This window comes from Phyllobates terribilis, unplaced genomic scaffold (assembly GCF_046119375.1).
Source record: "Phyllobates terribilis strain yellow unplaced genomic scaffold, ASM4611937v1 Scaffold_2__4_contigs__length_985480577, whole genome shotgun sequence".
Classification (NCBI taxonomy): domain Eukaryota; kingdom Metazoa; phylum Chordata; class Amphibia; order Anura; family Dendrobatidae; genus Phyllobates; species Phyllobates terribilis.
This window is the reverse complement of record NW_027362762.1, coordinates 109,437,855-109,462,737: the sequence shown is the minus strand read 5'-3', so window position 1 is coordinate 109,462,737 and position 24,883 is coordinate 109,437,855. Positions and strand designations below refer to the sequence as shown.

Below are 24,883 nucleotides of genomic sequence, written 5' to 3'. Positions count from 1 at the left end.
CGGATCCAAAATTTGCCGCAACACGCTAAGTGCGCCACATGATTTGTCCCTCTTTCTGTTCTTCAAAAGTTGGGCGGTGTGCATTGGTACAGTAAGCGTGCAGCATGGTACAGGTATACGGACAATACGGACAGTGATTTCAGCTTTCTGTAGCAGTTACTGACAGTCTGTGGGCTTTATAGCAGCATCACTGTGCAGGCAGTGCCCCCTGGAGGATGCAGCAGTGGCTGCAGTATAAGCTCCTCCCCCGCCAGCCCAGCTCTGTCTGTATCCGCCCGCAGCCATGACAACGCCGCAAACACAACTATAGTAACGGCCAAGGCGGGGGACGTATTACTCGCTAGGAACAAAAAAAAGGAGCAAACCTGGGTCTCAACTCCCAAGCAGGGCCCCGCCACACTGCCGTCCATCACTCCGCTCTCCCGCCTGAACACTGCTGCCATCACTCATCCCTTACACTCAGCTGTATCACTGACCCCCGCATCGGGCGCGCAGGGCATGCTGGGGCATGTAGTTTGTTAGTTATCGGTGGTGGAAGGAGCTTGTGAACAAAGGACTACAAGCCCCACGATCCCGCGCTCCATGCAGGGATTCTCCATCCTTATCCCTTCTGTGCATTTATCCCTATTGTAGAGGCTACAGCGGATCAGAGCCCGGACTGTGAGGCCAGAGGCCGCCCCAGCAGGTGAGTGATGGCTGCTGGCCTCATGGCTACAGGCCTGGTGAGCTCAGCAATGCAGCTGTCAAGTGTCTTTGCTTTGTAGCATGGTGGTGTATTAATTCACTGTTCCTCCAGGTCTTGGGGCACTACAACTCTCAGCATGCCCTCCCTTTGGCTGCTCTTTTTCAGAACAAAAAAAAAAAAAATCCCAACCTTTAATTCACAATTTGGCGATGGTTACCAGCCGCCATCTTACTTCACCACGACACCGGCACCCGGCTATGGCAGATTTCCATGGAGACCGGGGTAGTCGCCTTCCAGCCACATCACCGAAACTTCAAGCCTGAGGCGGGGCGGCTTACCCAGATAATGACCCGGCAGAGCGCCTGCATTAATGCACAACCTGCCACAAAAATGCATTTTTCAGTTCTTGCCCTCTTGTGCACATGTTGCGGTTTTTTTCAGTGCAGATTTTTCACAAAACCTGAAGGCGATTTGGTGCAGATTTCACAAATACTAATAGAGTGGGGAAAAATCTGCACCAAAAATGCAAGAAAACTAAAGACGCAGAAAAATGCGACATAGACACAAGTTTTTGCCGCTGCGTTTTTCCTGCCAAGAGTTTCAGAAATGGTGCAGAAATTTCTGCACCAAATACTTAACGTGTGCACATACCCTTACAGTGACGGTTATTTTTTTAGATAGAGAATATTTAGTTTTGGGTTGTGGGGGCGATCAGTTGTACTTGTGTGTTTTGTTTTTTTTAATACTTTTTTACGTTATTATTTTATTTTTGTGGATTTTCCCTTCAACCGAAGCTTATATATTAGGAGGACATGTTCACTTGTCCGTACAGAGATTTTTTACTTGAATTTTGGAGCAGACTCTGGTCCAGGACCCTCCCCCAAAAGAAATGCTTTAACTTCTCTTTGTGTAAACTTCCTATTTAATTAAATGTGAACGCACGTCTGTAGTAGATTTGATGTTGTTCTTTTTCCTTGTGCAAAAAGAAACGACATGTCAATTCCTCTGGCATTTCAGCCTGAATAAAACTCCGAACTTAGCTTCTGAATGAAGTATATAAACTGCCCCATGCGAAAAAAAACAAAAACTGGTATTTATATATAAAAACTGTGTGTAATATACACACTGTCACCATTCGGGCCTGCCAGCTGGGTTGAGGGGTCTTCACATGACCGGTTAGCACAGCCGAATGCTAGCAATGTGTACACTGCACACTGTCGGTCCGGGTTCACATACGCATATAAAAAATTGCCTGAATTTCATCCAGAAAAAAGCGAACACATTTTTTTCCTCATTTGTCATCCGTGTACAATCCGTTATTATACAGCAGCTATTAAAGGAGTTATCCAGGTTTTATACGAAACTCTGCAGTCACTCACTTCGCTTGTATTACAAGACGCGCATGTCTAGTCAGTAACCATAACGCACAGGTGCAGTCACTCCGCACCGGAGAATTCTCACAGTGTGCACTATGCGCGATGTGCAGATTCAGAAGTCTACAGTCACATAGAGTCACTGCAGACTTTTTTGCAAAACCTGGGCAACTCTTCTAATAATTTACAAGTCTAAATCCAGTTTCCTATTAGTGATGAGCGCAAGTGCTCGTTACTCCAGTTTGCCTAGGGTGCTCGGATATGTACAGAGTATAGCGGGTGCTTAAGTGACGTGTTCGAGTCCCCACGCCTGAATGTTTCGCGACTGTTACACTGCCACAAATCATGCGGGGATTGTCCGTGTTTGTCAGGTAATCCCCACATGTTTTGTAGCTGTCTAACAGTCGCGAAACATACGTACTGCCTCAGGGACTCGAACATGTCACTCGAGCACCCACTATACCCGGTGCATACCCGAGCACCCTAGGCAAATGCGAGTAACGAGCACTTGCGCACATCACTATATCCTATGTTAAAGGGGTTGTCTACTACTAGGACAACCCCTTCTCATCCCTCATGTTTGGCCCCGTTAAAATAAAAACCCTTGTAGTTGCCTCCCGTGCCAGCGCCGTTCCAGCGGTGCCAGCACTCGAGTTCCCGTGGCTCACAAGAGGTTGTGATGTTACTTGAGCTCGGCGTGGCTGCTCTCTAACTTCCCCTTGATGTTCAGTTTGTCTGAACTCGTTCTTTTGTTTTAACTTTTTTTTTTTAACCGCTTCAGGTTTTGAAAGACATGAAGCGGCTAAAAGAAGTGAAGAAGTGACCTAACCATTCTTGTGAGGCTTCTGCTTGGAACTAACCACTGTTTTATTTAGGAAATTCAAACTGTACCAAAAACTACAAAAAAGACGACGCAGAAGATGCTTCAGGCAAAACACAGATGGTGTTTTTGTCTGATTCAAAATCAAAAACTATGCTGGTATCTATCACATGTTGTGTGCACATACCCTCAGTATTTGGCAAGCTGTATTGCCTGCCAAAAGTTTTCCTTCGGTTTGACTAGGCCTACACTGCATTTTTGGCCATGACACCTATTTTGCAATCAAAGTTTGCTAGGTGTCGCTGCTGTATTGCAACCCCAAGAGTAGTTAAAGGGAATCTGTCACCACTTTGGAGTTATCAGACCTCTACTATGGCCATACAGGTGATAGAAAAGTAAATCTATACTTACCTATAGAGCGCGCTTTGCTTCATCCCGGCCCCGTCTCTCCGTGCACTGCGCCGCACTGTTCTATTGCGCAGGCGCCGGGAAGTGACAGAGAGACGGAGCTGGGATGAAGCAAAGCGCGCTCTATGTGAGCTATATGTGACCGGCGCTTTGCTCATGCCCGGCACAAGGGGGAGCACAGTGCAAAGGAGAGGGGGGGAATATGATAATTAAGCATACAGGCGCGGATTTGGGGGAATAATAAGCACATAGGCGGGGATTGCTTGGCGTCCCCTGGACAAAATAGAATTGATTAAAGCGCTTTTCTCTGCAATCAAACCTCTACTATGGGCCATACAGGTATGTACAGATTTTCCTTTTCTATACCCTGTATCGCCATAGTAGTGGTCTGATATCTCCAAAGTGGTGACAGATTCCCTTTAAAAAAAAAAAGTCAAAATCACATTCCTTCCCCCATTCTGAAAGTAATAAAATAGGCATATTATACTGTCTTCTAGAGATAGAAAAACATACTGTACCTGGTCCTGCACTCCTCCGAAAAGGGGATACAATTGTGCACAGTGTAGACAATGTGAGAGGGGAAAACTTCACAGCAGCTGCACCAATCTCTAGTTTGCTACAATGTATCAGGCTTTTGTCCAGCCTTTTTTCTGGTTCTAATTGTTTTATTTGTGCCTTATTCATTTTTGAATTTGCACCTTTTTTTTAAATTACTTGCTTTTGTCTTTTTTTTTGTGTTCTCCACCATATGGGCTTGGTTTTGGTTATCGAAATGTTTTAGGTCTCATTTAGACATCTGTATTGCACGTACGTGTTTTTCACAGTCAAATTGCTTCTTTGGAGAGGAAAAGGACTTGAACTCTAGTGCCACCTATTGGAAGTAGCAATCCTAAAAGTCAATATCAACCCTTTAACGAGCCTTGCCATATGACTTGGGATAAAAGCCAAACCAGAATCTAAATTTGCAGACAGTGTTTCGGGGTATTGCCCCTCGTCAGTGCAAAGTATGGGATCTGATTTGGCTAGGTGGAGGGTTGATATTGACTTTTAGGATTGCTACTTCCAATAGCTGGCACTAGAGTTCAGGTCTTCTTCCTCGCTGAAGAGGCAATTTGATATTTAATTTCTCAGAGGAACATGCATGGCCTATAAATCTCCTTAATTACTCTGTCTGACATGCCAGGCCTGGCTTTTCACTCTCCACAAGGAAAAACATTACCCCTTTAGATCTCACAGATAGAACACATACATATTACAAAATATGAGACATTTCATATGTGTGTTTTTACGCGGACAGTCGGTCTGTGCAAAAATCACAGAGACTTGTCCGATTTTTTAACTGGCGACACGATGAAAAATACTGAAGCAAATCTTTGGGTCCATAAAAATCACAGAGGACATGTGGATGGCCTCTATCCATGAATAGCAAAGGATAGGAGAAGTTTTGTAATTTATTTATCCATATGTGAAAATCACTGACGATACGTTAATGTTAACAATTGACACTTGAATCCAAACACTGATGACACTAGTACCATTTTTTATGTATGTGAAAACCACTGACTGTCTGAATGAGGCCTTAGCTTCAGGCTGGTTTCAAACCTCTGCAAAACAGAACTTAGATCTTGTCAGGAAACCTGTCGATTTAGGATGGGTCTTCTGATCTGAAGATTTCTCTGTTTCTTGGGGAGGTAAATTGTCTGAATTCATCCGTCCAGAATTTTGGAAATGTCACAAAATTTTGGCTTAATTGTACATCAGTATTCTAGTGAATTCTAATGTTTTACAAAAACTAGCATGCAACTTTGAAAGCTTATTGAAAGGATCATGCAACATTTTACTCTAAAAAGTCTTGCGATTCTTTCAATAACCTTTAAAGTGTTGCATGTTAGTTTTTGGCAATACTGCCAAAATTCACAAAGGAGACAAATTAAGCAGCTTTGAATTTGCACCAATTCATCGAACAATCGTGCACCCATTGAAATGAAGTTTGAATTCTGCAGTTGCAAAAATAAAGACAAAACAAAAAATGGCTTAAAAGATGCAAATGATGAATCAGGGCCTTTGTTCTATATTATTATTATTAACAACTTGCTTTATTTTTTGGGGGTTCAGCTCCATTTGAGCCTTGTAGAAGTCGGTACCACCCAACTAATACTCCTGTCACCAGGGCCTAGTTAGGCCAATTTCACACATACTTGCTTTGTGGTCTCCTGATCGAACTTTATAGCTTTCTTTAATTATATGATTTTCACGAGTTCAGGTCAGGAGACTCGCGGTCTGTGCTCAGATTATTAAATACGGATGAGTGAATCGGGCGTTACAGGCAGCAGCAATGGGGAAAGGGAGAGCAAACCTCGAGGGTTGATTCTTTCGTCACACTTTGAGCAAATTTGGGTGAGTATAAAGATTTTATTATCTTATTCTTATTTTTACATATGGACACTGCAGGAGCAGACACTACTACTCTCATCATTGTCCCCTGCTTGCGTTGATCACAGCGCAAGCAGGGGGCAATGATGAGGACAGCGTTCAGCACCCGGCGCTTGGGAACAGCTCTAACTGTACAGAAAAGGCAGAGGAACAAGAGATATATTTGCTAATATTAGATGGATAATGGAAAAGGCCAAAAAGATGGAATCAAAATTGGTGGATGAATCATCAATAGTCTTAAATACGCAGAAGATACAACATTGATAGCAACAAGCGTTGATGGAACGAAGGACTCAATGCAGAGAGTCAAGATGGAAAGCTCAAACATGGGACTCAACTCAAGATGCAGCGATGACATCGGAAGTCAATTGGAGAATAGCTATTGGCAAATCAACAATGAAGTTATTCAAATCGAGGAACATTTCACTGGTGACAAAGACACGGCTCGTACACAGTCTATTTTTTTTTTCTGTAGTAATATATGGATGTGAAACCTGGATGATAAAAAAGCAAAACAGAAGAAGAATCGATACCTTTCAAATGTGGTGCTGGAGAAGGATGTTATCAATACCATGGATGGCAAGAAGAACAAGCAAATCAATTTTGGAACAAATCAAGCCAGACATGTCACTAGAAGCAAGGATCACCAAGCTATGACTTTCTTGATGTGCCCAATCACTGGAGAAGGAGATCATGGTCAGAAGAATATTAGGAACAAGGCGAAGAAGAAGACCAGGAACCTAGTGGCTTGACACAATCAAGAGAGCGGCGGATAAGACCCTGGTGGACCTATCTAGGCTTGCACAAGATTGTTCTTCCTACAGAGCGTTCATCCATCAAGTCGTCATAGCTTTAGATTGAGCAGAAGGTCATTAAATAATAATGTGTCAATACTGAAAAACTGCTTTTGTCTTTTGACAAAAAACAAACAAAAAAAACTCAAATGGCCAGATGCAGTGTTACAACGACTCAACTACATCATAAAACACCCTGACGGCCTATGTAAGTGGGCCATAACAATTCCTGGACCACCCATAGATGATAAACATCCAGGCGGTCCGCTTTTTACTCTGCGGTGACGTTCCTAAATTCACTGCGTTATAAAACAGCTGAACGCGATTGTGCAGGAGCAGGGAGCCGGCTGTTAGACACAGTCGGACTCCCATAGATAAGGCAGAGACAGTTTTAGTTTTCTCTACCGCTGCATACACAACCAAGCTCTGTATATACAGTAATAGGAAGCACTGAAAGAGCTTCCTCCTCTGGATCCAGTGATCATGTCATCACTGGGTGTATGGGGGGAGCAAGAGCTGCTGGGTCCTAAAAGACCCAGTCAGCTCCGCTATGTAGCCAGTAGACTGAACTTGGCTAATATACCAGTCCCACTTGAAGGGAAAATTAGATAAAACAAAATATTTAAATATTAAAATGCCATGGGAGGCACAATGTGTGAAATATATGTAAAAATAAATAAATATATTAAATAAAAAGCGGGAAAAAAAACATTAAAAAAAGCCGCTGGCAATCCAATTACCTGTAGATAGCCCTAAACCCCATCAGAAAATAAAAGAAATGTGTTTTGATATATAACAATAATTATTATGGAGGGGGCAACACATATCTGGGATCTTCTAATCACACTCCCTTTGGACACGAGTGGCATCCTGCATATAATACTTGTTATGGAAGTAATGTGCCGGCTGTCAGTCATGTTCCGGGAGATGTCTTTAGAGGATCCAGGGCAGGACTAGTGTGGGGTAAGAGGTTCCCTGCCGGACTAGTCCTGCCTCATTAGTATATGAGACGCTGTGAAATAAAACTACATTCAATCAATGCACATACAACACCTTATCAGATTAATGAAACCCGCACCCATACTGCTATATTATCTGTTGGGTATAGAAAGGAGACCTGACAGGTTCCCTTTAACATGACCTATTCAGATGAATGGCCAATCATGCTTGGGTGGGTTTGGTCTGTCAGAGCAGGAGCTGTTCTCTGTTCTGGATCATAGGAGGGTCCTATGGGGGATGCGTTTCCTGCCCACGATGCGTTTTTTAAGAGTTTCCGCAGCGGCAAAAACGCTGCAGAAACGCTTAAAAAACGCATGGTAGAAGGCCTGCCATGTGCCCCAATGATAATCCGCATGTGCTGTGCACATGCTGCGGAAATTTCCGCTGCGGATTATCATTGCAGAAAAAAACGCAGCACTACAAATTATTTTGCGGAAGTGCTGCGTTTTCGCCGCCATTGACTTGCATTAGAACGCGCCAATTCCGCAAGACTGCATCTGTACTTGCGTAATTGGCGCGTTCTAATGTGCGGATGGTAGCCGGGTGTAGAGGAGAGGAGAGTCTCTTCCACACTAGGTACTATTAAAAAAGCTGTAAAAAAAGAATAAAATAAAAAATAAATATATACTTACCTTCTGGCGGCCCGCGCTGCGCTCCTCCTTGCTTCCCGGCACTTCATGATGGAATGAAGGACCTGCGCTGACGTCAGAGTCATGTGACGGGTCATGCGACGCTGACGTCGGCAGGTCCTTCAATCCACCGCTGCCGGCAGCCGGGACGGTGAAGCAAGACAGCGCGGGCCATCGGAGGGTAAGTACCGTATATTCCGGCGTATAAGACGACCTGGTGTATAAGACGACCCCCCTACTTTCCTGTTAAAATATAGAGTTTAGGATATATTCACCGTATAAGACTACCCCTTTTCCAACGCATACCAAACACCGGTAAAAATTAAAAAAAAACAGATTTGAATTTAACATGGTCCTTTTTTAATTTAAATTCTTATGACATGCAGGTATATAGCAGGAAAACTGTCACTCATAAACATATTAAAATAGGGGGGACCCCACGTCATTTTTTGGGGGGGTCCCCCATTCTAATAGCTAGTAAAGGCTAGGTATTCAGCTGGGGGCTGATATTAGTAGCCTGGGAAGCTCCGTGGGTATTACCCCCTTCCCAGACTTCAAACATCTGCCCCAGCCGTCTGCTTAACCTCCGCTAGAGACTATAATGATGGTGGATCCCACGCCAATTTTCTTTTTAAAAAATCCTTTATTTTAACACTAAATGACAATTGAGGGGTTAATAAAGATGCAGTCCCTAAATTATTATTAATTTTGTAATTAATTTTTCCCAAAAATGTTGACGTGGGCTTCGCCATATTTTTGTGTCCAGCCAGGTACAGCAGGCAGGAACGGGCTGCCCCCAACCACCAGCTGCCTATTTGTACCTGGCCGGACACAACAATATAGGGAAGCCCTTTTTTTTTTAATTATTTCATGAAATAATTAAAAAAAAAAGACGTGGGGCTTCGCCCTATTTTTGTGTCCAGCCAGGTACAACTAGGCAGCTGGGGGCTGGAATCTGCAGCGCAGGGAGACCCAAGCTTTCTGGGCCCCCCCCGCTGCAAATTGCAGTCCGCAGCCACCCCGGAAAATGGCGCGTTCATAGAAGCGCCATCTTCTGGCGCTGTACCCAACTCATCCAGGGCCCTGGTGCGGTGGCTCACTGGGTAATAAAGGGGTTAGGGCCAGCTTGGCATTATCAGCTGGCCCTAAGCCCGAAATTCATGGGGTCACGCCAATATTAGACATGACCGCCATGAATTTCTAGTAAAGTAATTAAAAAAAACACAACACCCAGAATAAAGTCCTTTAATTGAAATAAAGACACAATTTTTTAATGTTCTAAATTAAACCATACTTACCATCACGCCCATTCCAGCTGAAGCCAACGATCTCCTGCAATAAAAGTAAAATAATAAAGCAACCTCATCCTTACCTTTCCATGGTTCCCAGGACCGGTCCAGCTCTGCTACATTCACATGACAGGCTGCACCGCAGCAGAACGCTGCCGTTCAGCTTGCCATGCGGCAGACACTGAGAAGCGTAGGCATGCTTGTGCTCCTCAGTGTCTGACTGTGACGGCATCCAGATGAGCCGAGATCATGTCCAATGAACTCGGCTCACCTCATGCACGTCACTGACAGCGTGGGAAAATTCTCCTGCTCCCCGCATGCGCAGTAGAAGTTTCCCACGCTGTCAGTGACGGACGTCCAGGAGGTGAGCTGAGTTCATTGTCGGCTCATCTGGATGCCGTCACAGCGAGACACTGAGGAGCGCAAGCATGCCTGCGCTTCTCAGTGTCTGCGGGATGACAGGCTGGATGGCGGCGTTCTGCTGCGGTCCAGCCTGTCATCTCGATGTAGCAGAGCTGAAGCTGTCCTGGGAACCATGGAGAGGTAAGGATGAGGTTGGTTTATTATTTTTCTTTTATTGCAGGAGATCGTTGGCTTCAGCTGGAATGGGCGTGACGGTAAGTATGGTTTAATTTAGAACAATAAAGAATTGTGTCTTTATTTCAATTAAAGGACTTTATTCTGGGTGTTTGTGTTTTTTTTTAACTTTGACTATGGGGTTAGTAATGGGGGTGTCTTATAGACGCCTCTCCATTACTAACCTGGGCTTGATGTCAGCTGGCATTATAAGCTGACATCAACCCCAACCCTATTACCCCCTGCCACCGCACCAGGGCAGCGTGGAAGAGCGAGGCTAAGTGCCAGAATTGGCGCATCCTATGGATGCGCCATTTCTGGGGCGGCTGACGGCTGGTGTTTCTAGCCTGGGAGGGGGCCAATATTCATGGCTCCCTTCCTGGGCTATTAATATCAGCCCCCAGCTGTCTGCCTAGCCTTTGCTAGCTATTAAATTAGGGGGGACCCCACGTCATTTTTTTTGGGGGGTCCCCCATTTTAATAGCTAGTAAAGACTAGGTATTCAGCTGGGGGCTGATATTAGTAGCCTGGGAAGCTCCTTGGGTATTACCCCCTTCCCAGGCTTCAAACATCTGCCCCAGCTGTCTGCTTAACCTCCGCTAGAGCCTAAAATTAAGGGGAACCCCACGCCAATTTTTTTAATAATAAATCCTTTATTTTAATACTAAATGACAAGTACAGTAACCAACACTATCACTGTACTTCATATATATGTGACTGACATGTTTCTATCTATCTAATCTATGTGTGAAGCTCTATTCTGTCTGTTATAAATTGTCGGGTACCGCTGCTGAATTGCCGGCCGGCTTTTTTAAAGAGACGGTGCATGAAAACACTATTATTTGTTTTAATAAATCCTTTACACTAAATGACAAGTACAGTAAGCAACACTGTCACTGTACTTCATATATATGTGACTGACATGTTTCTATCTATCTAATCTATGTGTGAAGCTCTATTCTTTCTATTCTAAATTGTCGGGTGCCGGCTTATGCCGCTGCTGAATTGCCGGCTTTTCATACATTGTCACAGAAGCGATGCGAACTTCCCAGCTCCGGACACAGCGCAGCGCTTCTGTGACAAGTGAAAGCTGTCGGCACAGAAGCCCTGCGCTGTGTCCGGAGCTGGGAATACGCAGCGATGTGTCAGTTTCAGCACAGAAGCGCTGACTGTCTGGACCTACCGCCGCCGTATTTTAACTCCCTCCACCTTATATTAACTCCGACATGGCAGGGATACGGCCACGGCAGCTTATTAACACCCCCAGAGTATCCCCGCATGTCAATTTCTGAAAGTTTAAAAGCATTACCGGCGTATAAGACGACCCCAGACTAGACAGAAGATTTTTCAGTCTTCAAAAGTCGTCTTATACGCCGGAATATACGGTATACATTTATTTTTTTATTTTTTGACATTCTCTCGGTCACACTATATAAATCCATGCCTTTTGCATGGATTTGTATAATGTGACCAAGTTGAGAAGCACTTTCCTAGTGATGCTAAAATCGCCTGGAAAGCGCTTGACAACCCGCATGCGGAAATGCAAGTGAAGAACGCTTCACATCCGCTTGTCCCTGGCAGGAAAACGCATGTACAATCCGCATGTACAATCCACATGCGTTTTTTTCTGCCAGGGAGATGCAGAAACGCTCAGGAAAAAATCCTGAGCATTTCTGCATCGTGGGCACATAGCCTAAGTCCATATGCCTTAATGGGGCATTTGTTTAAGTGAGGGAACCCCACTGATGTCTTAAAGGTTCTGTATGGCAGGCCCAGGTGAGACTTTGTAGTTAAGGAACAAGTGATGACAACCCTTGGGGCTCGGTCCTCACTGCAACAGAAGAGATGTACGTGTCATGGCCGCAATAATGAGGAGTAAAGAAGAGTTGCCTCAGTTGGCTTTGGCGTGATTCGTCACTGATGGCAATGGTTGCAGTCCATAGATAAATTTGATTCTGTTATTCCACAGTAGGGCAATTTATTTGTTATTTTCGGATGGACAGAACAAGAAAATTGCAGAACTCAAATTGTATGAAATTGCTCCAACAAACTTTGTGTGATTTCATCCTGGTTCCCGTTGGTTTTCAGCTGCAGTCCGCAAACCTCTTCCTCGGTATAGCAGAGTGAGAGGTAATGATGTACTTTTACCAGAGGCGTATCTGAGGGTTTATAATGGTCTTTTCATCGTATAATAGAGTTTTCCTGTTCCTTTTATTATATCGCATAGATGACATTTCCATTGACATCAGTCACTTAAAGAAGAGAATGAAACCTCCGTATTTTTACCCTTTCATCTTAGACTCCTACACATCTTATACTAAGACACGTCATCTAATTGAGGAAGTGTAGGGGGAAAAAGCACGCCGAAACAAATGTGAGAGGTGCACTTAAAAGGTAGGATTTATTAAGTGCTTATTCTTGTAAGGAAACCAAGTGGATATTTGCCTCGTGCTTTGTGTCTTTTACTCCTTAAGAAAACTCAGCACATTATATAAGAATAATACTGAGAATCATATCATGTTTTTTTCAGCCTTGTCTCTTTTTATTCAACTGCTTGACCTTGTAATTCTCATCATTTAGAGTCGCCAAGATGATGTCAGTTCCTACATGAGTGATGTGTTAACATAGACCTGGATTCAGGGTCATAGCTAGACTAGACTTTTCTTCACACAGTCCACTGCTCTATCCCTGTTTCTTATTGCACAGTTGCTTGTTGGTGCCACGTGCCTCTGTTGACGATCCCGCCAGCTATGCTATTTCCTACTCAGATACTAAGCAGGCCAGAGAAGCCAACTCTAAAAATAAAGGGCTTTTCTGGTTTCGAAGAACCATGTCCCCAGCTTCAGTTTGTTTAAAAAAAAATCCAAATTTCCCTTTACCTTTCTACCCCGAATCCATTGCTGTTTCTCCGCCGCCGCTCCTGGTGTCTGTTATTTTCTGCAGCACTGACCTCACGTCTACAGCACTGCAGCCAATAACTGAGCTCAGCGGCTCCGAGTGGCTTGTGCCATCAGCTTGGGTAGAGCCACTGAGCTCAGTTATTGGCTGCAGTGATGTAGACGTAACATCTGCTGCTGACAAGAACAGACACTGAGACACTGAGGCCTGAGACACTGAGGCCTGAGACACTGAGGCCTGAGACACTGAGGCCTGAGACACTGAGGCCTGAGACCTGCTATAGTTTTTGTTAAAAAAAACAAAGTACAGCCAAGGGACATTGGTTTTCTGAAACTTGCAGCAACTCTGTTGGAGAGCTTGGAGGAATAAATCTCCCCAGTAGTTACAGCGGTGCTTCCTCTAGTGGTGTAGTCTAGTGTGTCCACCACTTACATTCACACTTCTCCTATACTCACAGCCAGTAACTGCCCACTTCCCCTCTAGTTAAAGCCGGTTTCTTCTCTTCTAAATGTTTACCAAAGAACGGAAAGGCTCCGGGACTAGTCTTGTCTAGGCCTCTGGTAAAAACATCGGTCATCGCAACTAGATATATGTATTTATTTTTTGGTCATTCTTTTTTAAGTGTAATTAGCTTGGAATTGTGCCCCTGAATTGTCCCAAGGTACGTTCAGTAGGGTCACCTGTACTTGTTGGCTGCGCTTCATTTGGTCTATCCTATTATTTCCTTACCATCCATGGTGTTCTCCAAAGCTTTCGCCAGCACTGAAGCTCCAAAGCAATTTTTTTTTTTTTCGGGCCATTCTTATCTTAGAAATATATGGTCACTGCTGCTACTGGCACTTCTGAATGCTCACCGCTTTGGCTGGCACAATATTTTGGAAATGTACTCATTTGTATGAGCACTTTAGTGACTACAATTTCACCACAATCCCTGGCAAATTTAAAAAGGCACAGCTGTGACTCGCGCAGTCATATAGGCACTATGGCACAATTGTGACTGGTACATTTATTTGGTCACTACTATGTGGCTGATGCTTCATTTTCAGTAATTTTTCTGCTGCATTTACATACACAGTAAGATCAGTCTCACAGATTATCTGTTGGTGTAAATGGTTTCTCTGGCCAATTTTATATTTTTTTTACTTCCTCGTCAATTGTAATCGTCCTAAAATAAAACCTTACGTTTGCTTATAATGGAGTTGTCTTTGAGATATCTGGTTACATGCTACAATCATTGTCTTTGACAGATTTTTTTTAAGCACACCTGGACACTTTTCTGTAAAGAAAAAAATTATATAAATATATATATAATTTTTATTTATTTAATTTTTTGCGTAATATACAAGGGAAATGTTTCATCTTTAACTTTAGGCCTTTTAGGGATCATTTCATCTTCAACTTGCTTAACTGTTCACAATAACAGTAATTTTGACCAGGGATGCCCAGACTTTTACATGCCACTGTAAAATAGCAAAAACCTGCTGACAGATTCCCTTTCAATTATTTTACATTTATTTGGGACTATGGGCGCTAACCAGGTCCCTAGAAGTAGGGGAGCCCTAGTCTATCCTTGTCCCCTGGATTACTCCTGAAGGTGTAGACGTCGGGTTTACGTGCCTCGCTATGCCTTTATAACAAGCCTTATCTGTCCCTTCCCCCACCCAGGGTAGTGGGAAACTTAAGTGTTAGTGTGTTCCTATTCCAGACGGACAGGGATAAATGAAAATACCAACCATACAAAATTCACACACCAAACAACGAAGTGGGGCACAATGGAGTTTAAAGAAGGAGAAACCAAATGGGAGAGGATAGGGATGTGCACACAGACAATACTCCAAGCAATAATCTCCTGAACAATTTCCAAAACCCAACTCAAACCACGAACTAAACCTCCAATTCCAGAGCCAGGCAGTAAGAACTAACACTGGCAGTCCCTAAGTGCCAGAGGTGAGCATATATAGCAGTGGGGAGTGACCAACACTGAACAGCTGAGACAATCCAGGTGGGAAAGCTCCAGGAGCTTCAACTGAACTGATTAACACATGCACTGCTAGCAAGGAAAAAACCTGCACTGTTTAATATAATGGTGAAGTGCTTCTAACCAGTGCAGGAGTTCGTGAATACAGACGCTGCGGTCTTCCGGCCCCTTTCTGTCGTGGTATCCCCGTGGCAAGATGTGTGTAAAGGGGGCTGGGTGAAATGAGCAGTCAGCCAGTCTCCATCGCTCACCGCTTTGGTGATTTGCAGACATAGGAAACTTGTTGGAACTCTGATATGCAGAACTGGAGCTTATAATTTAAAATCAAAGTAACTTTAAGACTTAAAGTATATTAGTAAGGTTATGGCCCCACTATTAGTATTTGGTCAGTATTTTTTGTCAGGAGTGGGTCAAAAATGCAGAATTGGTGACTTGTTTCTATTCTACCTTTTCTCTGATTGTTCCTCACCTGGTTTTGGCTCCAACTACTGAGAAAAATTACTGACCAAATACTGATCGTGGGGCCTTGGCCTAAGTTGCATAATATACCAACTTAAAAAGTAACTAGACCTGCAAAGGTATGAATGTCAAATCTGCAACGTGTGCACAGGCCCTAACTCATTAGGTGCCAAAAACTTTGATTGCTAATATCTCCACAGCGGAGAGGCAAAATTAAAAAATAAACTTTTCCCTATCTGCGGCCATTATTACACCCTGTGTCAGGTTAAAAATGAGAAATTTGTTGAAAGGTCCTTTTTAACTACTGCCAATCCCAGTTCTGTGGATACATGCACCATGACTTTGTGTAATGCTACTATTTTAGTAGTTTAGGTATGTAATTAAACAAGGTATATTTATCTTGATATATACCGTATTTTTATACCGACATATAATATTCAGTCCAGGCGGTATAATTTCTCCACATTGCATCAGTAACCTTGGCTTGAGCTCACATGATTGCACATTCATTTTTTTGGTGCTCTGCAATCAGCTATCAGAGAGAAGAATAAATGTAGTTTTTGTAGGTACAGAGGAGTAGCAATGGGCGGAGGAGGACGTTTTTCTAGCACTGTCATATTCTTTTCTTCTCAGGGTGCATTTTTCTGACTTTCTACAATCCCTACCTAATGTGAATGAAGGCGAGTTCAAGATGTTACAAAATAAAGTCTAGTATATGACCAATAGAATAAATCTTGCAAAATTTTAGGGTGAGACCTAACAGAAGGATGACTTTGCTATCGAGCCAAAAGGCTTGTTTTCTTTAAAAGGAACCTTTTTTCCTTGGAAATCGCTATTCAGCTGTAGATATAGGTTTAATATGCAGGTAATTAGTGTCACAGTGCTGCCTGGTCGCCTTGTTGAAAGTGCGACCAGCGGGAGAAAATTAACTTTTTTCCTCCTCGGAGCAGATACAGCCACTTCTCACAGCCCCGGCAATTTTATTGGCCCAGAAGCTGATATCCGGCGGCCAGGGAGAATTGCATTTGTGTTGAAAAATAAGTGTCAGCATTGTAAATATTAGGTATTTGTATATACAGTTATATGAAAAAGTTTGGGCACCCCTATTAATCTTAAGCTTAATGTTTTCTTAAAATTGGTGTTTTTGCAACAGCTATTTCAGTTTGATATATGTAATAACTGTTGGACACAGTAATGTTTCTGCCTTGAAATGAGGTTTATTGTACTAACAGAAAATGTGCAATCTGCATTCAAACAAAATTTGACAGGTGCATAAGTATGGGCACCTCACCAGAAAAGTGACATTAATATTTAGTAGATCTTCCTTTTGCAAAAATAACAGCCTCTAGTCGCTTCCTGTAGCTTTTAATGATTTCCTGGATCCTGGATGAAGGTATTTTTGACCATTCCTCTTTACAAAACAATTCCAGTTCAGTTAAGTTTGATGGTCGCCGAGCATGGACAGCCCTCTTCAAATGATCCCACAGATGTTCAATGATATTCAGGTCTGGGGACTGGGATGGCCATTCCAGAACATTGTAATTGTTCCTCTGCATGAATGCTTGAGTAGATTTGGAGCGGTGTTTTGGATCATTGTCTTGCTGAAAGATCCATCTCCTGTGTAACTTCAACTTTATCACTGATTCTGGAACATTATTGTCAAGAATCTGCTGATACTGAGTGGAATCCATGCGTCCCTCAACTTTAACAAGATTCCCGGTGCCGGCATTGGCCACACAGCCCCAAAGCATGATGGAACCGCCACCAAATTTTACTGTGGGTAGCAAGTGTTTTTCTTGGAATGCTGTGTTTTTTTGCCGCCATGCATAACGCATTTTTGTATGACCAAACAACTCAATCTTGGTTTCATCAGTCCACAGGACCTTCTTCCAAAAAGAAATTGGCTTCTCCAAATGTGCTTTTGCATACCTCAGCCGACTCTGTTTGTGGCGTGCTTGCAGAAACGGCTTCTTTCGCATCACTCTCCCATACAGCTTCTCCTTGTGCAAAGTGCGTTGTATAGTTGACCGATGCACAGTGACACCATCTGCAGCAAGTTGATGCTGCAGCTCTCTGGAGGTGGTCTGAGGATTGTCCTTGACTGATCTCACCATTCTTCTTCTCTGCCTTTCTGATGTTTTTCTTGGCCTGCCACTTCTGCCCTTAACAAGAACTGTCCCTGTGTTCTTCCATTTCCTTACTATGTTCCTCACAATGGAAACTGACAGGTTAAATCTCTGAGACAGCTTTTTGTATCCTTCCCCTGAACAACTATGTTGAATAATCTTTGTTTTCAGATCATTTGACAGTTGTTTTGAGGAGCCCATGATGCCACTCTTCAAAGGAGATTCAAACAGGAGAACAACTTGCAAGTGGCCACTTTAAGTAGCTTTTCTCATGATTGCATACACCTGGCTATGAAGTTCAAAGCTCAATGAGGTTACAAAACCAAAAAAAGTGCTTTAGTAAGTCAGTAAAAAGTAGGTAGGAGTATTTAAAACAAGAAAATGATAAGGGTGCCCATACTTATGCACCTGTCAAATTTTGTTTGAATGCAGATTGCACATTTTCTGTTAGTACAATAAACCTCATTTCAAGGCAGAAACATTACTGTGTCCAACAGTTATTACATATATCAAACTGAAATAGCTGTTGCAAAAACACGAATTTTTACAAAACCTTAAGCTTAAGATTAATAAGGGTGCCCAAACTTTTTCATATAACTGTATCTTGATGTATTTGTCAAAAGTTTAAAAACTTAAAAATTGCTGATAATTGTACTCCAGTAACTGTAAAAACTTCCGACTTAAAGATCTAAAAAACACTGACCCAGGAACCTTTGTGAAAACACCAAAATTTAATGTCAGTCTCAAAATTTAAGATTTTTTTTTAGATCATTTTTTTATTTTTTGTATGCTGAAAACACTTCTGATGCAACAATTATTACTGATTTGCTAGCATGATATGGGTTAAACTTCTATGTTCATAGTAAGTCTGCCACAGACAGACTCACTTCATCCAATACATGGCCTTGAAGTCCCTTTTAAGATGTGGTTGTCAGGGAAGGAGGTTTTTTTTTATTTTTTTATTTTTTTTTTAAATTCTCAGATTGTTTAAAAAAAAACACAACACTAATCTCACCAATCCTCTACCAGCCCTGATACCCTGATGGGGATCGGTGGGACCTTGAGGCGCATTAATCAGATTCCGTTAAGTGACCTTTTTTTTTTACGTTTGTCCAAACCAATATAGCATTTTGTAAAAAAAAAATGTTGGATGCAAAAGGTTGGGGTTAGCACATCACTAACCATTTAGGAGCCTCAGAGAGATCTGAGAGATGAATACAATCAATAGATATGACATGAGTAGAAAATAAACTCCATGCACTTTCAGTCCCTTCTCATACAATTCCCTGAGTGAAGGAGGAGAGGTGCAGCAGATAAGGAGCAGCCCCAAGATACTTGTTTGTGGGATTCTCTCTCCAGGCAGAAATTAGAGCACAGGACACACTGTCCTGCAGTAAAGTGTAACCAGTGGAGACTGCCACCTGAGGAACGTCGCCCATTGAGAAGCATCCAGTGCAGAATTTAAACCTTTCCCAGAGGAGCATTACGGCTTAAAAGTCTCCTCACCTTGACATGCTTAACATGTCACTCTCCGCAAGGAGAAACATTACCCCTTGAATACCGGTCAGACGCCTCTCACCCAGCCAAACCATATCTCACACTTTACACTGACAAGGGGAAGTACCCTGAAACAGTGTCTGCAAATTGAGATTTTGGTTTTGGCTATTATCCTAAGTCATGCGACAAGGCTCGTTAAAGGGTCGATATTGACTTTTAGGATTACTACTTCCTAAAGGTGGTACTAGAGTTCTAGTTCTCTTCTCTCTGAAGAGACAATTTGTATATTTCCCAGAGGAGCATTGCAGCTTAAAAGTCTTCTCACCTTGACATGCTTAACAAGTCACACTCCGCAAGGAGAAACGTTACCCCTTGGAAACCTCTCCTTCCAAAGAGATGTCAGCAATGATGTGAGAGAAGACTACACTGGAAGCAGGGGGATCCCTCCGCTTTCCGGTAAGTTCTGCTGACTGTTCCCTTGCACGGTCTGTGGACAGAGAAGAGCAGTAAAATGTAGCTGTCTGCTTTGGGAAGAGCTGCTTCACTGCCTTGATCACTAAGACAGCGTGATGCTTTGCACTCAGCTACAGTCTGGCTGGCAGAGCTGGTCCCCTTCCATCTTTGTGCATTTGGAAGGCGCCAAGGTATTATATCACTCCACTGTTAACGGCAGTTGGAAGACACGCCGCCTCTCTCCTCGGTCCCTTGTGCAACTGAACCAGATGCACATGTGGTCTGTCTGACACTGACCACCATCTTAGTCAAACCTATATTCACATTCTGCATCAACCTGGTCAAAAATATAGCGAAGCATGTGATACACTGTACACTCATCATTGCATAATAGAGAATTTAGAAATCATCGGTTAGGCTGTGTGCCCACTATGCGTTTTTTAAGCGTTTCCGTAGCGGCAATTCCGCAGCAGAAACACTTAAAAAACGCTTGGTAGAAGGCCTGCCATGTTCCCCAATGATAATCCGCATGTGCTGTGCAAGTTTCCGCTGCGGATTATCATTGCGGAAAAAATGCAGCACTACCAATTGTTTTGCGTAATCGCGGCATTTTCGCCAACCACTGACTTGCATTGAATCGCTTAATATCCGCATGACTACATGTGCACATGCGGATATTAAGCGATTCAATGTGCGGATGGTACCCGGGTCTGGAGGAGAGGAGACTCATCCAGACCCGGGTACCATAGTACCTGTAAAAAAAAAAAAAAAAAATAATTGAAAATAAAAAAAATACATTATACTTACCTTCTGATGGCCCCTGGTGTCCTTAGTGATGCGTTCTGGCTCCCCGGCGGCTCGCAATGGTCTAAAAGAACCTTCCATGACGTCATTTAGTCATGTGACGGGTCGAGTAACCTGTCACATGACTAAATGACGTCATGGAAGGTCCTTTTACACAACTGCGAGACATCGGGGAGACCGGACGCATCGGATAAGGAGACCAGGGGCCATCAGAAGGTGAGTATAATGTGTGTTTTTTTTTTTTACCATTTTTATTCTTTTTTTTAAACTAAATTGGTCACACTATATAAAATCCATGCCGGTTGCATGGATTTATATAGTGTGACCAAGTTGACAAGCACTTTCCAAGTGATGCTAAAATCACTTGGAAAGCGCTTGACAACCCGCATGTGAAATCGCATGATCAAAACGCTTCACTTCCGCTTGTCCCTGGCAGGAAATCCACATACGTTTTTTCTGCCAGGGAGATGCAGAAACGCTCAGGAAAAATCCGGAGCATTTCTGCATCGCGGGCACATACCCCTAAGGAGATTGTAGGGAATACTAAGTATTTTCAACAAACTTGGCATAAATCGATAGTAAAAATAAATATAAGAAACTGTGTAATATAAATGTCATCAGAGAAATCTACTTTTTTCCCCATTTATTAGACACTTCTTCCCCTGCCTCCAGAACTTGTCATCCACTCTGAAAAAGCAGCTCAAATGTGTCTTGGTCAGAGAATACAAATTGCATAGTCATAGCCTATTACACTTTATGGAGAGGGCAGGGGAGGAGGAGTGAGGAGCAGGGAGAGGAAACAGGCAGAGGGAGACATAAAGATCATGGTGAGCTCATTAACAATTCTTTATCCTCAATCCAGAGCTGATTCACATCCAGATAGCTCAGCGCTACTGTGTAATATCCTCCATGTTGCTTTTGCTTATCTCTATGTGATGTATAATAATTGAAGAGCAGGAATCTTTCTCTTTGTGCTGTACTGTGTATGGGAGTGTTCACAACAGCTTGTCTCCTCATCAGCTCTCAGAGGATTGAAAATTAAGAGATAAACCCTACAAAGGGTAAAAACTGGTGAAATGCAGGATACAAATCACATAATGGCCAGATATACAGTGGCATGTAAAAGTTTGGGCACCCCTGGTCAAACTTACTGTTATTGTGAAAAGTTAAGCAAGTTGAAGATGAAATTTGCATCACCTGGCCTTTCCACGATGATAGTGAACATGCCATAACCCTACCAGGCTAGTTAAAAGGAACTTGTCACTAGAAGTAACGCTGATAATCTACAGGTTAACAGCATTATTATGCTGCCCGGCGCCTGCACGCAGCCGAATGCAGCGGAGAGAAAATCAACTATATTCTCCCCACCAGCATTCGGTATTCAGTCATGGATTTGGGGGTGCCACGGGTTCAATCATCAATCTGAGTATACAGAGTGGCCGCTGTAACCGTGTCCCCCCAGCCCTGACTGACAACTGAGCCTCAATGCAGAGGGAGTGTCAGTCAGGGCCGGGGGCGCTGTTACAGCGGAAGCTCTGTATACTCAGATCGATAACTGAAAGCGAATGTTGGCGGGGAGAATAAAGTTAATTTTCTCCCGCTGCATTCGGCTGCATGTAGGTCGCCGGGCAGCATAATAACGCTGTTAACCTGCAGATTAACCCCATATCTACAGATTAACAGCATTATTTCTGGTGACCGATTCCCTTTAATAACTTTGACCAAGGTTTCAGACATCTGAGCATACAAATCTCCAAGGGTGCCCAAACTTTTGCATTGGCCCATTTTCGTTTTTGTCATTTTTAAAATGTAAAAGATGAAGAAAAAAAAAAAAAGATAGAAATGTGTCATCTTTTAGAGATCATTCCATCTTCATCTTGCTTAACTGCTCACAATAACAGTAATTTTGACCAGGGGTGCCCACACTTTTACATGCCACAGTAGTGTTCTTCCTCATGTACACATGCAAGTTTCTTGAAAGTATGGTTACGCTTTAATAGAGGGATTGGGCCCTCCTGTTCAGAATTTTTGTATAAGTGGCTACAAAACGTGTACTTCACTCAATTCAAGGAGAACTCTGCTGCACAGTTGCCCACATGGATAAGACTGTCTTCATTTTATGGTGCATGGAGCAGCAGGCTCAAACCCAGGAGCCAATTGTAGGATGAGCCCAGCCCTAACTTCTGATATTCCAAAAAATTTGAACTTTTTATGCGTTTTATACAACAAATGTATCGGTGAATAAACGTCTCCATTTTTTACATATTGAACATGACATGAATACTGCAGTTTGTCTGTGCAATACTTGGGTAGACCATTAGGCTACGACTACACGACCGTAGGTCACATGGCCAGTGATTGCTGTATACTGCTACTACATCTCGGCATATGGGCTCATACACGTGTCCGTTTTTTCCACGTATGAGAAAAACTGACAGATTATTCTGATCAGAGTGTGGTCAGCGTGTGGTCCAAGGGTCAATATATGGGACCTTTGCAGCCCAAGAGTGCCAAAAAATGCAAAATTGCACCTGCTTTGGAGGTAGAAATGGGCCACCTTACCTCTTGGACCCCTGTGTGGCCACACAGGTTGCACCAATGATATGTCCGCCCCGATCTGTTGTATGAATTAGCCCTGATGCAAGTGAGTGGGGTCGCCGTGGTACTGCGGCTGCAAAATGCAAGTCATAAAAAAAATCAACTGCTTCTGATTTTTTTTTTATGCGAGCCTTAATCTGAATAATTGGTACGCGATGGTTATTTCTGCCGTTGGTGGCCCTGCAGGGATTTGCAGCCAAAGGGAATAGATTAAAACTGATTGCGGAAATCCCAAGGGTTTTGTATGATCAGTTTATCTCAAGAGGATCCTTAAAAAATAATTGTTAAAAGAAGGCAACCTCCTGTTAGGCCAGGCCCAATATTGTGTGAACACTGATTTTTTTTTTTCCCTGAAAATCTGTTGCATTTATCAGTTTAAGCAAAGTGGATCTGATTTCATGAAAACTCCTGCTCATTGTGTGATAAAAACACTCTGCAGAACTGTTCATTATTTTTGTGTATTTTTATAGACTTCTATGAGAATTCTGAAAAAAACACATGTACAATCCCAACTGAATTTTTAAGCGTGGAATCGTGGAGTTTCTGCACCAAAATGCATCAAATCAAGGAAGACACCTAAAAAAAAAAATGCAGATTGCTTTTGCATAGTTTGGTGCATACTCTATGTAAAAAAAAAAAATTCAGGAAAATGCAGTGGAAAAATACTGCAACGTGGGACATGCCCTTTACTATTTTTTCATCAGTTTCTTTCGAGTGGATAAAAAAAACAGCAAAGTTAATGAGATTTCCAAAATCTTAGCACTAGTGTTGAGCATTCCGATACTGTAATATCGGGTATCGGCCGATATTCGCGGTATCGGAGTTCCGATACGGAGTTCCGATATTTTTACAATATCGGATACCGGAATCGGAAGTTCCCATAATGCCTGCGCTCTGCAGTGTCTCTGAAGGATGGCAAGCTGGATGGCAGCGCTCGGCTGCGATCCAGCCTGTCATCAGAATGCCATCCCAGCGTGGGAGAATTCTCCTGATTGTTTAAAAGCTGGCGGCTTTTTACCGCCCGCCGGCTTTTAAACAATCACTCAGCCCCATACTCGCTTCCCCGCAGCCTCCCACCCCGATCCTCCACTCCCCTCGCCACCTCCCATCCCAATCCTCCGCTCCCCTCGCCACCTCCCATCCCGATCGTAAGTTAGGACCGGGCGGGGAGCACAGCACCAAGGAGCGGGGAGCGAAGGACCCGGGCGGGGAAGCCGGCAATGAAAAGACTTCACAGCCGGCTTTCCTGTTCTGTGCTTAGCTTTCCCGCCGGTTATTTCAAATGAACAGCTGAGGTATCAGGTGATGCTGATCAGCTGTTCATTTGAAGTCGCCGCGGTGCCCTCAGAGGGTTCATGTGAGTTCATGCTTCACTGCATTGCATGAACTCACATGAACTTTCCCACGGCCGCACAGGTCAGCCACACCTCGCAGACCATCAGCCCGTCATGATTGGTGTGTGCGGGTGTCTGTGCGATGTCTGCGGGTGTGTGCGTGCAGGCAGACATAGGCCGATGTGACACTACTACTCCCATCGGCCTATGTCTGTCCCCGTCCACTTGTGCCAGCAGGATCAGCTCGATGGGAGCAGTAGTTCCTATCAGCCTGATCCTGCTATTTAAAGTGCCCTACTGTGTCCCCAATAAATTTTAAATACATTTCATTGGTGGCCAGTGGTTACCTAAAATAAATTAGTTCATACATTACCTGTCCCCGCCGATCGCCACCTAAAATAAAGTAAAAAATAAAAAACTACACCTATACACACCTAGACACCTAATTCCCCGAAGCCATCGATCTCTTGTAATAAAATATAAAATAATAAACCACAACCTTATCCTTACCCCTCCGTAGTAGTCCACGAGTGTCCCACGATGATCTCCAGTTTAGAGCTGCCACATAGAATGTGACCGCTCTGAACCGCTGCCGCCGCTAGAATGACGGGGCCGTAAAGCAGCCCTGTCATTGCATAAGCGGGTTCGCCGGAGTTCAGGCAGCGCTGCTCCGGTCAGCTCCTTTACGGCCCTGCTGTACCGTGAGAAATTCCCACGGTACAGCAGTGCC

The 24,883-nt window shown here is 43.4% G+C and overlaps 1 protein-coding gene across 1 annotated transcript in view; it reads left to right on the top strand.

The window, feature by feature from the left end:
- The first annotated feature begins 279 nt into the window (after nucleotides 1-279).
- KATNAL1 (katanin catalytic subunit A1 like 1) overlaps nucleotides 280-24,883 on the top strand; it is a 195,644-nt gene continuing 171,040 nt past the window's right edge. Inside the window, exon 1 of the mRNA XM_073662488.1 lies at nucleotides 280-685. The gene's annotated coding sequence lies outside the window, so the exon portion shown is untranslated. The remainder of the gene's footprint in view (nucleotides 686-24,883) is intronic.